We start from the raw sequence: 13,955 nt of genomic DNA on the forward strand, positions 1-13,955 counted from the left end.
ATGACGGTCTCACGCGCGACCATGTGCGACCTCCCACAAATTGCAGGTCGCCGATTGTCGTTGTTAGGTCGTAAAGTGTGGTTTTATCTTTTCGTATTCGAGCCTGTACACCTGTCTAATTAAACACCTGCATCTCGAGACGGATGGAGTGGCGTTAATAGGACAAAAGGGATGTGGTAATTAGTGTGTGTGTGTGTGTGTGTGTGTGTGTGTGTGCCAGTGAGGCTGTGTGTGTGTGTGTGTGTGTGTGTGTGTGTGTGTGTGTGTGTGTGTGTGTGTGTGTGTGTGTGTGTGTGTGTGTGTGTGTGTGTGTGTGTGTGTGTGTGTGTGTGTGTGTGTGTGTGTGTGTGTGTGTGTGTGTGTGTGTGTGTGTGTGTGTGTGTGTGTGTGTGTGTGTGTGTGTGTGTGTGTGTGTGTGTGTGTGTGTGTGTGTGTGTGTGTGTGTGTGTGTGTGTGTGTGTGTGTGTGTGTGTGTGTGTGTGTGTGTGTGTGTGTGTGTCAGTGGGGTGTGTGTGTGTGTGTGTGTCTGTGTGTGTGTGTGTGTGTGTGTGTGTGTGTGTGTGTGTGTGTGTGTGTGTGTGTGTGTGTGTGTGTGTGTCTGTGGGGCTGTGTGTGTGTGTGTGTGTGTGTGTGTGTGTGTGTGTGTGTGTGTGTGTGTGTGTGTGTGTGTGTGTGTGTGTGTGTGTGTGTGTGTGTGTGTGTGTGTGTGTGTGTGTGTGTGTGTGTGTGTATATAACATTAATTAAACGTTGTATTGACTGCAGCATCTCTCTCTCTCTCTCTCTCTCTCTCTCTCTCTCTCTCTCTCTCTCTCTCTCTCTCTCTCTCTCTCTCTCTCTCTCTCTCTCTCTCTCTCTCTCTCTCTCTCTCTCTCTCTCTCTCTCTCTCTCTCTCTCTCTCTCTCTCTCTCTCTCTCTCTCTCTCTCTCTCTCTCTCTTCCTTGCTACTTATTACCTCCCTCCTTTCTTCCTGCTCGGACACTTCCTCTCGTCCCTTCTCTCCGCCTTTCTTCCCATCTCCTAGCCCCCGTCCTCGAGTCCTTCCCTTTTTCCTTTCCTCCACGGTTTCTCCTCTCTTCCCTTACCTTTCTTTATATTCACTTTCTCCTCATTCCTCCTCTTCTTCCTAATCTTTCCTCCCCCACTTCCAACCGTCTATTCCCTAGCCTTCTTTCTTTCATCCTTTCTCCTCCCTTCCTCCTCTCCTCTCCTTCCTTTCCTACCTTTACCTATTTCCTTTTATTTTTCTTCCTGACCTTTCCTCCCTTTCTCCCTCACTACCGTCACGCACCTAACCTATCTTTCAATCTATCCTCCACCCCTCCTTTCCTCCTTCCCTCCACTCTTTCTCTCCTTCCCTCCACTACTCCGTGCCTCCACTGGCCTCCCGCTCCACACTGGGTCTACAAACCCTCAAGGAATATCCAGCAAACGTGAATTATCAGAGAGAGAGTTGAGACAGAAAATGTATAAAATATCTCCTCACTCTCTCTCACACACACACACACACACACTTATATATATATATATATATATATATATATATATATATATATATATATATATATATATCTCTCTCTCTCTCTCTCTCTCTCTCTCTCTCTCTCTCTCTCTCTCTCTCTCTCTCTCTCTCTCTCTCTCTCTCTCTCTCTCTCTCTCTCTCTCTCTCTCTCTCTCTCTCTCTCTCTCTCTCTCTCTCTATCTCTCTCTCTCTCTCTCTCTCTCTCTCTCTCTCTCTCTCTCTCTCTCTCTCTCTCTCTCTCTCTCTCTCTCTCTCTCACTCTCTCTCTCTCTCTCTCTCTCTCTCTCTCTCTCTCTCTCTCTCTCTCTCTCTCTCTCTCTCTCTCTCTCTCTCTCTCTCTCTCTCTCTCTCTCTCATTGCTGCCAAAAAACAATCAACACCAAGACTATAAAAAGACACTTTGAAAAGAAAAGAAAAAAATAAATTCGACACTTTCTCAAACTGAGTAAAAATAAAGGTTATTGTCAGGAGACAATAACGGGAGTCATTCGGGGGGAAGAGAGAAAAGAAAGAGAGGAAAAGAGAATGGCTGAAAGAATGGAGGTAAAAAAAGTAGAAAGAATGGGAAAGGGAATCATGAAAGAAACGAATGAAGGAGGGAAGGAAGGAAGAAATGAAGGAAGGATTGAAGGACAAATGAGGTAAAAACGAAAGATAGATGGAAAGAGAGGAAGATGAAAAAATAACTAATTGGAAGATGAATAAATAAATAAAAGAAGGGAAAGAATGAAACAAAGGGAAGGAAGAAAAGAGGAAAGGAAAGACGGGAGCTAGGTAGGAAGCAGGGAGGGAAGCACGGAATGCAGGAGGGGAAGAAAGAAGAAAGAGAAGGAAGAAAAGGTGATGAGAAGGAAGGAATGAAGGAAGAAAGGAAGGAAGAAAAAGAAAAAAATGAAGCGATGTATAGGGCAAGGAAGGATGGAAGGAACAAAGAAAAGAAGGATGGAAGGAAGGAAGAACAGAAATGACGAAGGAAGGAAAACATGATAGACAGTGAGGCATGGATCAAGGTAGGGAGGACGGAATGACGGAATGAAGGAAAGAAGGATGGAAGGAGAGATGGCAAAGGGAGGGAAGGCGAAAGAGAAGAAATGAAAGCGAAGGAAAGGCAAACATGACTAATGACGGAAAGAAGACCACGACGAAAAGTGATAGATGGAACGAAAACAGGAAAAAAAGAAACATGACGAGTTTGTAAAAAATATATAAACGAAAACAGCGAAAGAGAAGACACGAAAGGAAATAAGCAAGAACAGAAAGATAAAAGAAAGAAGATAGGATTAAGCTGATGGGAATGAGGAAGAACAACAACTTTGACTGAGAGGGAGCGAGAAAAAAAAATACATGGAGGTAAAATGAGTTAGGAAGAGAGGAGAGGGATAGGCAGAGGGAGGAAAGAAAGAGGACGGAGAGGGGAAAGACAGTGAGAGGAAGGAAAAATATTACAAGGAGGTAAGGAAGGAGAAAAGGAAACTGATGAAAGGACGGGCGGGAAGGAAGGGCGGGAGAGAAAGAAGGGAGAATCCGGGCTGGGGAACGAAGATAAAGGGAAGAGGAAGAAAACTCAAGGGATACGATCGAAAAGGGACGGTGAAAGGAGGAAATACTATGAGGTAAAATGAGGGAGAAAAGGAAAGGAGGGAGGATGGAGAATGAAGGGTAGAGGGAGGAGGGAGGAGGAAGAAAAGAAGGAGGTGGAGATGGGAAGAAGGAAGTGAGAGGGCAACGCGAGAAAGAAAGAAGTGAGAAAAGGAGAGAGGGAAGAAGAGGGAGAGAAGAGGGGAGGAAACATTTGAAACATTTGAAACATTTTATTATCCCTTTATACAATTATGTATTTACAATAATTTTGTAGTGCAGGAGCCCATTTAAAGCTAGAGCTTTTTGCGCAGTACTGAAACTTAGGTGCCAGATTTAGTCAATAGTGCAAAAATATATATATATATATATATATATATATATATATATATATATATATATATATATATATATATATATATATATATATATATATATATATATATATATATATATATATATATATATATATATATATATATATATATATATATATATATATATATATATATATATATATATATATATATATATATATATATATATATATATATATATATATATATATATATATATATATATATATATATATATATATATATATATATATATATATATATATATATATAATGATAAAAATAATAATAATGATATTAATAATAATAATAATAATAATAATAATAATAATAATAATAATAATAATAATAATAATAATAATAATAATAATAATAATAATAATAGTTATAGTGATAATAGTAATAATTAACATTGTGATAACTATAAAATAATAGTAGTGTAAATAATAATTAAAGTGATAATATTAACACAATATCATTAGTACAAAAATTGTAATTGATTTATAAAAACAATATGGTAGTACTGTAAATGATAATGTAATATTATTAATACAATAATAATAGTATAAGGTAATAATTGATTAAGCTGAGGACGCTTTCTGACAGATGATACATGGACTTAATAATTATAATTGAGAAGAATATGTTTTTTAAATTGTTTTTTAAAGGAGTGTATTGAGTTTAGAGCTTTAATATTATTAGGAATAGAATTCCAGGTTTTAGGTCCTGAATAAGAAAGTGAGGGGAGGGGGGTGATTGCTTTGGTCGTGTGATAAGGATTGGTCTTTCCTCCCCCTGAGACTCGCTTCATTTGCATTTCCTCTCCCTCATATCCCTCCTCCCCTTTTTCACAGTCTCCTTTTTCCCGCGCTCATTTTTACTCTTTATCTCTCTCTCTCTCTCTCTCTCTCTCTCTCTCTCTCTCTCTCTCTCTCTCTCTCTCTCTCTCTCTCTCTCTCTCTCTCTCTCTCTCTCTCTCTCTCTCTCTCTCTCTCTCTCTCTCTCTCTCTCTCTCTCTCTCTCTCTCTCTCTCTCTCTCTCTCTCTCTCTCTCTCTCTCTCTCTCTCTCTCTCTCTCTCTCTCTCTCTCTGACAAGGTGGGACGGAGGAGTTTCTTGAGGGAGTAAAATAAAGAACATAATCTAAATGGAAATGACGCGGACTGGGCATAAATAATGGTTTAATAAAGCGACGAGAAGAAGGGAAGGACGTGGGAAGGCGAGGGCAATAAACCCTGACACGGGGAGGAGGAAATAAGGTGAGAAAAGGTGTCTTTCGTCGTTCCCGGAGTAAATGCGGCAATTAGTGTGTGATTACAGTTGCCAAGACGAGCCGCTTTGATTGTGTGGTGCTGAGGAAATGATTATATGAAACATTTACCTGTGTGTGTGTGTGTGTGTGTGTGTGTGTGTGTGTGTGTGTGTGTGTGTGTGTGTGTGTGTGTGTGTGTGTGTGTGTGTGTGTGTGTGTGTGTGTGTGTGTGTGTGTGTGTGTGTGTGTGTGTGTGTGTGTGTGTGTGTGTGTGTCCACTGCCAAGCAAACACACACACACACACACACACACACACACACACACACACACACACACACACACACACACACAATCACCATACAGTTTGTCTCCCTTGCGGGTATAAATTTATTAAACCCAGAACAAAACCAATTTAGAACTAATTTTACGGACACGCACGCACACACACATCAAAAGGGGAGGCGAAGGGAATCCAACTGGAGTACGTAACAACATAAACAAATAAACATAAATAAAGTGACGTAAAATATTATAACAAACAGTAAAACAAACAAATGTTTCCAAAATGTACTCCAAATGTTTACGAATGGAGACATAAACTCGCCCACACACACACACACACACACACACACACACACACACACACACACACACACACACACACACACACACACACACACACACACACAGTAATCCCTCCCCCTAGCGTATGGAGACATCAGAAAACACACACACACACACACACACACACACACACACACACACACACACACACACACACACACACACACACACACACACACACACACACACACACACACACACACACACACACACACACACACACACACACACACACACACACACACACACACACACACACACACACACACACACACACACACACACACACACACACACACACACACACACACACACACACACACACACACACACACACACACACACACACAGTAATCCCTCCCCCTAGCGCATGGAGACATCAGAAAACACACACACACACACACACACACACACACACACACACACACACACACACACACACACACACACATACGATTTAACTACATCGTAAAGCTTCGGTCGCTATGATTGCAAATATTGATGTGTCACGTGTGTGTGTGTGTGTGTGTGTGTGTGTGTGTGTGTGTGTTTTCTCTCTCTTCCATATTCAGTCTGCGAGCTAATAGTTATCCATGATTCCTTTCTTTCTTCTTTCTCACTTTTTATCCTTCCCTTCCTTCCGTTTTTCTTCATTCTCCTTCCTCTATTAAACATTGATTTTCTCTTATCTCCTGCCTCCTTCATTTAGCATTTCTTTAGCATTTCTGTCTTTCTCTTCCTTTCATTTTCATTTTCTTGTTTACGTTCCACTCACTTCCTTCTTTATATCATTCATTCTCCATTTTTGCTGTACTTTTTTTCTTTTTCACACTGTGTGTGCTGGGTATTTCTCTCTCTCTCTCTCTCTCTCTCTCTCTCTCTCTCTCTCTCTCTCTCTCTCTCTCTCTCTCTCTCTCTCTCTCTCTCTCTCTCTCTCTCTCTCTCTCTCTCTCTCTCTCTCTCTCTCTCCTTTAGTAAAGAACCCATTTTCTTCAGTTCCTTCGCTCCTGTGTAGCTTGTCACTAACAACCTCGTTAGGACCAGAGGGTCTGCTGATGTTTGTTCTTCATTTGTGTTTCTTGTGTTCCTTTGTGTTCCTCCATTCCTTCCTCCTCAGTTTATTTCTCAGATTGTTTCTTCTCTCTCTGCATTTCTTACGCCTCATTTTTTTTTCACATCAGCTTTTTTTTCACTGACTTCCTTTTGCTCCTTATCTTTTTTACTTTTATTTCACCTCCTTCAATACTAAGAACTCCTATCACCACTTCCTTCTCCTCCTCCTCCTTCCCTTTCTCCTCCTTGTTCCCTCTAAATGGCAGAAAAAAAGTAAAATAAGGCCTCAATAAACGAACCTTTTAGGAATGACAACGACAATATATGGAAGTGATAGATGATATTGGAAGTAGTGATGACAGAAGAATTGTATAAGTGGAATGACGGCGAAATGGAACGTCTTGGTTTGTGAGAGTTACGTTCAATGCTGAAAGGAAAATGGCGGGAAATAAACTACGATTCTCTCTCTCTCTCTCTCTCTCTCTCTCTCTCTCTCTCTCTCTCTCTCTCTCTCTCTCTCTCTCTCTCTCTCTCTCTCTCTCTCTCTCTCTCTCTCTCTCTCTCTCTCTGCCACCTTATTATGTTTCTATCATCTCACCACTTTTTTCTTCTTTTTTCTTTCTCTCAAGTTTTTTTTCTTATGTCTCAAGCAAAGATTTTTTCTCCATCATTTAATCTATTTTTTTCTTCTTTTCCTCCTCCTTCTTCCTTCTTCTCTTCCTTTCCTCTGTTCATTCTTCAGTCAGCAGGAAGTAATTTTTTCATCACTTTCTTCTCCCTTCATTTTTTTTAGGTAAGGTATTTTTTTCTGCTTCCTTTTCTTTCTCTTTTTTCTTGCTCAGTTTTCTTCAGGTCTTTGTTTTCCTCTTTCCTCAGTGTGTGCATTGCTCTCCTCTTCCTCGTCTTTCCTTAGGCAGAGAAGGAGAGTGTGTGTGTGTGTGTGTGTGTGTGTGTGTGTGTGTGTGTGTGTGTGTGTGTGTGTGTGTGTGTGTGTGTGTGTGTGTGTGTGTGTGTGTGTGTGTGTGTGTGTGTGTGTGTGTGTGTGTGTGTGTGTGTGTGTGTGTGTGTGTGTGTGTGTGTGTGTGTGTGTGTGTGTGTTGTTTTTGTTGCCCCTTAATCAGCTAACTTGATTCATTTACATATGTTTTTTTCCTTTTCCCTCTTCATTTCTTCCTCTATATTTTCTTTTTTCTTCTTGATCTTTTTTTTCTACTTCACTTCCTTTCGCTTTCTATTTTCGTTATTGATATTGTTGTTGTTGTTGTTGTTGTGCTTTTATTTACGGTATGTTGCTGTTACTGCTGACCTTATTACTACGACATCACACATCATAATCATCATCATCATCATCGTCATCATCACCGTCGTTATCGGCATCACTATCACCGTCGCGGTCGTCACTGTCATTAACACGTTTGTCGTTATTAAATGTTCCGGAAAGCCAAACAATAACAGACGGTTCCATTATTAAACAGCCTTGGCTGTTTAATAATATATATATATATATATATATATATATATATATATATATATATATATATATATATATATATATATATATATATATATATATATATATATATATATATATATATATATATATATATATATATATATATATATATATATATATATATATATATATATATATATATATATATATATATATATATATATATATATATATATATATATATATATATGTATATATATATCAACACCTTGCTTCTTCTAATTCTTCCTGTGACTTCTGGAATCTAGCCAAAAACATATCCTCCAATTTCACTTCTTCCTCTTATCCTCCTCTCCTTAACCTTGACGGCAGCACTGCCGTCTCATCTGTCTCTAAGGCTGAACTCTTCGCTCAGACTTTCTGTAAGAACTTCACCCTGGACGATTCTGGGTATATTCCTCCTACTCATCCCCCCTCTGACTCCTTTATGGCTGTTATTAAGATTCTTTTAAATGATGTTTTCTATGCCCTCTCTGGCCTCAACTCTCAGAAGGCTTATGGACCTGATGGAGTGCCTCCTATTGTCCTTAAAAACTGTGCTTCCGTGCTGACACCCTGCCTGGTCAAACTCTTTCGTCTCTGCCTATCAACATCTATCTTTCCTGCCTGCTGGAAGTATGCCTTTGTACAGCCTGTGCCTAAGAAGGGTGACCGTTTCAATCCCTCAAACTACCGCCCTATAGCTTTACTTTCATGTCTATATAAAGCTTTGGAATCAATCCTTAACCGGAAGATTCAAAAGCACCTTTCCACTTCTAACCTTCTATCTGATCGCCAGTATGGATTCCGCAAGAGGAATTCTACTGGCGATCTTCTTGCTCTCTTAACCAGTCTTTGCTTTCTAAACTGCCCTCTTTCGGATTCTATCCCTCTCTCTGTTCCTTTATCTCCAGTTTCCTTTCCTAATGTTCTATCTCTGCGGTGGTTGACGGTCACTGCTCTTCCCTAAACCTATCAATAGTGATGTTCCACAGGGCTCTGTCCTATCACCCACTCTCTTCCTGTTATTCATCAATGATCTTCTTTCCATAACAAACTGTCCTGTCCACTCATACGCCGACGACTCCACTGTGCATTATTCAGCTACTTTCAATACTAGACCATCACAACAGGAAGTAAACGACTCCAGACTGGAGGCTGCAGAACGCTTAACCTCAGACCTTGCTATCATTTCCGATTGGGGCAGAAGGAACCTTGTGTCCTTCAATGCCTCAAAAACTCAATTTCTCCACCTATCAACTCGACACAATCTTCCAAACACCTATCCCCTATTCTTCGACAACACTCAGCTGTCACCTTCTTCAATACTAAACATCCTCGGTCTATCCCTAACTCAAAATCTCAACTGGAAACTTTAAATTTCCCATCTCGCTAAATCAGCTTCCTCGAGGTTGGTCGTTCTATATCGTCTCCGCCAGTTCTGTTCCCCCGCGCAGTTGCTATCCATATACAGGGGCCTTGTCCGCCTACGTATGGAGTATACATCTCATGTGTGGGGGGCTCCACTCACACAGCTCTTCTGGACAGAGTGCATGGAGTCTAAGGCTCTTCGTCTCATCAGCTCTCCTCCTCCTACTGATAGTCTTCTACCTCTTAAATTCCGCCGCGATGTTGCCTCTCTTTCTATCTTCTATCGATATCTCCACGCTGACTGCTCTTCTGAACTTGCTAACCGCATGCCTCCCCTCCTCCCGCGGCCATGCTGCACACGATTTTCTACTCATGCTCATCCCTATACTTTCCAAACCCCTTATGCAAGAGCTAACCAGCATCTTCACTCTTTCATCCCTCACGCTGGTAAACTCTGGAACAATCTTCCTTCATCTGTATTTCCTCCTGCCTACGACTTGAACTCTTTCAAGAGGAGGGTATCAGGACACATCTCCTCCCGAAATTGACCTTCCTTTCGGCCACTCAGACAGAGACAGTTTAATTATGGCTACAAATCAGACTCAGTTTATTGCTCAGTCTATTAGATGCAGTGCTGTTAATATTGTTAGTGGTAGTATTAGTACAATAATTAATGTATTTATTTTAATTAATTTATCAATATTTATTTATTATATTCTTAGTGTTTGCAAATTCCAATACTAGCATTAAGATAAACAAAAATATCAGAAATATATTTATACTCATTAATTATTATTGCTTTTCTTATTATTACTTCCTTCAATGTCCTGGCACTTTGACATCTAGTGTTTTTCTGTCTAGCAGCCAAAATTGTGGTCTTTCTGAATGTGTATGTCCTAAGTCTTTATTGGTGTATCTAGCTATATAACAAAAATCTGCATCTCTCTCCCTTCTCACCCAGTTGTCCCCGTACATCCTTTCAGTATCCAAAGAATTTCAATTTACATCTTGTAATCACTCAACTAATGCAGTGCAATCCTCTTCTCTGTATTTTACCGTGTGGACATACTCTTTCCTTCCATGTTCCACTGTCGTATGTTATCCCACATCTAACACAACCACATCCCAACAGATCCGAACACGTCCGATATCATCCAAGAGAATGTGGCAGCTGAAGGGGGAGAGGCCAAGAAAGAGGCCAAGGGTGAAGACATTTAGCCACTCCCTGAACTACATGGCAGCATCCAACCCTCTTGGTGAGCTGCAGGAATGTGCTCCCCATTGCAGTGCACCAGCTCCATGTACTGATTTTGGTATGAATACTTCATCTAGTGTTTGTTGATTGTTGTGTTATTAATCTAATTATGACTTCACAAAATAGACTGTGCAAGTCACTTAACACATGCCCTGCTCAACATCACTTTTAAGTTGTAGAATTCCTTCATATGGATGCTGATTTATGTATCCTGAAATGATTGGATATTGATTGTCTTGACATTTTTTTTTTGTCCATGATCACTGAACCATGTTACGGTATGTCTTTGGGTGAAGATCCAGGAAATTAGTTTTTGGGAGGACGTCAGACTTTTTGCGGGTGGAAGGAGCATTAGCATTACCGATTAGCCATTCTCGGCAGTCCTGGTCTTGAAAAACTGGTGGTGACCTAAATCAATGGGTATAACGGCCTGGACTTTGTGCCAAAGCATTGTTTTAGCCGCAGCGTGCTTTTGAGCTAGTTTTCCTGTATCACTCAGGACCATGGGGGGGGGGGGGGCCGGGCCCCCTGGGCCCCCCTTTGGATCCACCAATGTAGCTATGTCTTATAATATATCTATCCTTTACAGTCTGATGGTGCATCCTTCTAGGTTGTCAAGTTTTAGTAGCTACTCATGAGAAGTATTCCTTATAATGATCATTGATTTCCAAATGGTTTGCACTAAAAAAAGTGTCGTGTAACCTGCCGCAAATAATAATCAGCTGTAGTCAACCCTTGCTTTAAAGAACCAATATGGAGGAAGGGGGTGATGTTATATCCAAAAATCTTTTACATCTGAAGTATCCAACCTTTTTGTGTATAATAAACTTTGTTTGTTACATGAACTTAAAAGTTCACAATTTCCATACATGATTCTTTTTTCCTTGTATTTGATGATTAATCCTGACATGTATTTCCATTATCAGTAGGTAATATATAGTAACAAGACAATAATACACATTATAACAATGTATATATTATAGCCCAATGAGTGCACGAGATCATTTACCTCATCAGTGACGCCAAGTCCGGGAGTCCTTCCCTAAATTCTTTGCCCGACTTTGTGACACCAAGTATAATAACTAGTTTTAGTGACCATTTGCATCCATTTTTCACTTTGATTAAAAAATTGCCTCGCAACAGGATTTGAATTTGATGGGGCTGGAGGAAACTCGACTCGGCCATCAAGCTCACCACAATATAGTAAGGAACCTCTTGTTCTCAGTGATAATTTATCCTCTTTAGTTACTATTCTGTGTTGCTTTAATCACAACTAATGTGTTGGAAACATTACAGCTTAATAACATACCTCACATCTCTGCATACAAATTGAGTTCAATATTTAACTGTTACACCAGTAGGCTACACATCTAAAAAAAAAGGTATGTAAAAAGGTTGACATTTTGAATGATATATTTAAACTCTATTATGTTTCTATGGCTGTAGTACCGTTACGATTAGTCGAGTTATCAGCATATGGGTCTTATGTTTTTGATAGCATAGGTTCAAATTTTGCCATAGGCTGGCAATTGATAGTAACAGTAGTGTCCACAGATACCTGCCTGTTTCTTGTTTATCCTGTTCCATTTTAAACTAACAAACCTTTGTCCATTCTTCTGATGTGATCCTTTTTTTTTTTTTTTTTTTTTCCCACCCGCCTATAGCGCCGGTAGGTTTTCTTCAGGGACCTGGCGGTTGGCCCAGGCCCATCATGACGCAGGCAATTTTTTTTATAGTGGCGCCATTTAGTATTGGCTCATGCTGCCCCCCGGAACTCATTTCACTTGGATGGTTTAGCAGGGCTTAGGTATGACTAACATTGCAGAAACAGGGAATTTTTAGATTTTTAGTGTGGCAACACATTGATAAATGTTTTAGTATGGACTGAACATAAAGATATATATATGGAAAATGGGTGCTTTTAGATCTTGACATTATATCTGTCAAGAGTCTCCAGTTGTATCCTCTCCCCCATCTCCTGAAAATATTACTCTTGTCAGGCAATCTAAGTGAAGCCTTCCATCGAAGCTGGCGTGCAGACATAATGTCAATGCTTAGATTCACTGTCCTTATAGCACTGAAAATAATGCAATCACATGCACATATTTTATTATTTAGAATTGTGATTAATTGTGATTAAATATTTTTGCATGTATTTTCAGACATGAAAAGTGAAAATTGCTGCACACAACAGTCTGCCGTCTGCACCGGGAGGCAAGGCAGCTCAAAGCCCAGGCTGTTACAACTCCTGGGCAGTTTTTGCCCAGAGCCAGCAATTTTTTAGATCCAATAGAGGTGGATTTTTTCTAAGGTCAGGTTCAACATGCTGCAAGATGCCAAGATCTAAGCCTAGTAGGAGATGTGGGTTACAAGAGAGGAGGTTTGCTCTGGCCTTATACTATCAAAGTCCAAATGCTAATAGATTTCTAAGCACAGTATTTCACTTGCCTTCAGTTTCAACACTTCACTCATGACTCAGGGGTATTTCAGTAAATGTTGGCTGGAGCAAACAGACTCTGACAGCCCTGCAGCAAAGAGCACAGGCTTTGTCAAAAGATTAGATACTTCGTGGGATTTGCCATTATTTAGTATTACTCTTGTTACGGCAATAAATTTTTTCCATATACTTTGCCAAATATTGCAAGTAATGCACCATTGTTGGTCTTGCCTGTTAGAAATCAGATCTTGTTCAATTAACAAGCTTTGGGTGTCTGCCACTTTCCAGTTGTAATGCAAGGAATCATTTATCTCCCCTGCCAGATATCACATGTAATGTACCATTGTTGGTTTTGCCTGTTATAAATCAGATCTTGTTCAGTTAACAAGCTTTAGGTGTCTGCCACTTTCCAGTTGTAATGCAAGGAATCCCCTGCCAGATATCGCATGTAATGCACCATTGTTGGTTTTGCCTGTTATAAATCAGATCTTGTTCAGCTCACAAGCTTTGAATATCTGCCATTGTTTATTTCAGGTGTAATGCTTGGAAGCATTTGTTCTCTTCCCTACCCAACAGTATGCAATACTTTATTGTGGATTTTGCCTGTTATATTTAATCTTGTTCAGGTAACAAGCTTTTGGTGTCTGCCTTACCTAATATGTGCTGCAGTGACACTTGGCTTGGTTTCATGATGTGAAGTACAGCTTGTAATTTCATCACACTAAGTGTCTATCATCATATGTCTGGCATCATTAATGTGGCTTCCAGGAGTAATCTTGTTTGTATTACAGCATGCAATGTTTTTTTCTGCTTTATATGATATACATAATCACATAGGTATGATATTTTTTGACAAAATGTAATGGCAGTTGATATTCTTGACTAATGACTCATAAACCTTGTAAAAATTAATGCTTTTTTGAGGGGGGTGGGGTGGACAGAGAGTGGTTTGTTTGGTTGGCCAGTTCAAGGAGTTTCATATTAAATGATTTTATTACATCCAACTTTTATGTGTGC

At 39.8% G+C, this 13,955-nt stretch overlaps 1 long non-coding RNA gene across 1 annotated transcript in view; it reads left to right on the top strand.

The window, feature by feature from the left end:
- Positions 1-13,579, top strand: part of LOC126990691 (uncharacterized) — an 88,124-nt gene extending 74,545 nt beyond the window's left edge. Inside the window, exon 4 of the long non-coding RNA XR_007744652.1 lies at positions 12,664-13,579. This is a non-coding gene — a long non-coding RNA (uncharacterized LOC126990691). The remainder of the gene's footprint in view (positions 1-12,663) is intronic.
- The last annotated feature ends 376 nt before the right edge of the window (positions 13,580-13,955 follow it).

The sequence above is a fragment of the Eriocheir sinensis genome, unplaced genomic scaffold (genome assembly GCF_024679095.1).
Source record: "Eriocheir sinensis breed Jianghai 21 unplaced genomic scaffold, ASM2467909v1 Scaffold19, whole genome shotgun sequence".
Taxonomy (NCBI): Eukaryota; Metazoa; Arthropoda; class Malacostraca; order Decapoda; family Varunidae; genus Eriocheir; species Eriocheir sinensis.